The sequence below is a fragment of the Aspergillus niger genome, assembly GCF_000002855.4.
Source record: "Aspergillus niger supercontig An01".
Classification (NCBI taxonomy): domain Eukaryota; kingdom Fungi; phylum Ascomycota; class Eurotiomycetes; order Eurotiales; family Aspergillaceae; genus Aspergillus; species Aspergillus niger.
The window spans coordinates 1,040,266-1,042,010 of record NT_166518.1 but is presented as its reverse complement, the minus strand read 5'-3'; positions in this window follow the sequence as shown (position 1 = coordinate 1,042,010).

Below are 1,745 nucleotides of genomic sequence, written 5' to 3'. Positions count from 1 at the left end.
GTGGTGGATTCAGCAGGATCGGTCGGGCGGCTCAGCTTAAGGTTCTTTTTTGCGCGTCGAGCCGGCAGGAAGTAAGGGGAAAAGCAAAGCCGGGCGGGAACGGCGGGCGGACGCGAAAAGGGAGGAGGTGGTGGTGGTGGGAGGAGGAACTTTGGGGATGGAGACGATTATGAGGGAGGGAGGGAAGAGGGAATGTAAGTGGGAACAGCGACCGGAGGAGGGAGGGAACCTGAAGAAGAGAGAGGGGGTCTCCGAGGAATTGATTTCTAAAGAATGAATGGAAGGGGGAAGAGAGGCTGAACTCGACTTCACGATATTGAACGTGAGTAAGAATCAGACAAAGTAAGTAAGAAGAGGAAGAAGAAGAAGAATTAGGGAGAGCAGGAAGAACCAGGAGGATTTGCTGGGCAAAAAGGAAAGCGAACGACTACTGCTGGACCGGAGGGAAAAAGGGAAAAAAGGGAAAAAAGAGGGGGGGGGGAAGGAGGGAAAAGAGAGGGAAAATGGGAAGTTAGTTTAGTCTTAGTATTAGTTGAGTTTGGTTAGTAGTAGTTTGGGGGGGAGGAATTACTGGCAGTAGCAGTATATTGGAGAAAGAGAAAGAGAGAGAGCGAGCGAGCGAGAGAAGAGGTGGTCTGTGAGTCGCAGGGGCAATCCGTTCATTTCCCACTGGAATCCATAATTCTTCTTCTTCCCCCCCTGAACTGAACTAGTCACTTTAGTTGGTAGCTGGATAACTAACTAACTGGATAGCTCGGATGCAGTCAGCACAAAAGGCTTTCTAACAGGCGTTTTTCCGTTTTGCGTCAAGGTTGCACCCTCCCTCATGCAGCTTTCTTTGCACCTCTGATTCTTATTATAGCCATGAATTGAATTGTTTGTTGTAGCATGATTTTATGGAGGAGGCTCATTAGCCTCACGTGGATGGATCACTGCTTGATCCATACCATCCAATCCCTGAGCACTCTTTCCCCCCCATACTAGTACTCCGTGGCTCCTGATTATACTCCCGCCCCCTTCTTCATCAGCAGCAGCAGCAGCACTCTCGTTTGCTGTCGCAACCCTGTCAATCGTATGTTTTATTTCTATCTAGACACACTAGTCGATGGTTCAGAAGCTTGGACGCGTTCATTACAACCTGTTCTTCCTTCCTTCCAAGTGATCGTCTCAAACGGGCCAAACAGTGTCCCCCACTGCCGAGTTACGGAGGCGAGACGAGGGAGGAATGAGAACAGCTCCCCGAGGTGGCTGAGGAGCACAACCGCCACTCTCAAAATGGGGAATATCGACCAAAATAGAGGTATGTCTTCAATGGAATGGAAAGAAATATATGACTACTACGATTCATTCCATGGGGCAACTCCGTGAATCCCAAGCCATAAACACGGGGATACCACGTGACCCGCATCGCTTAACCCAAAGTGGGAACGGCGGCGGCCGGAATTTTCGCGGTTCGCACAACGAGAGAGTCAGAGAGCGAGAAGAGAGAGTCGCCCTTGTCTGTCTTTCTCAACAAGATTGACTGCCTGACGTTTTCTTGTCTGGGTCTTTCTCGCCGACCGTCGCGTGGCAGCCTTTCTATCCTCAAGGCTCTTTTCGCCCTCGACTCCCCTGCTGCCCGCCCGTCGTTGTGCGATCCGACGTGCCTTTTCTTCCCTCTCGACCTTCTCCCAGTCGAAGGATAGCATCGTCGTCCTCATCCACCATATTGTGATCGCTTATCCCAACCCGCTATCTCGCCCACC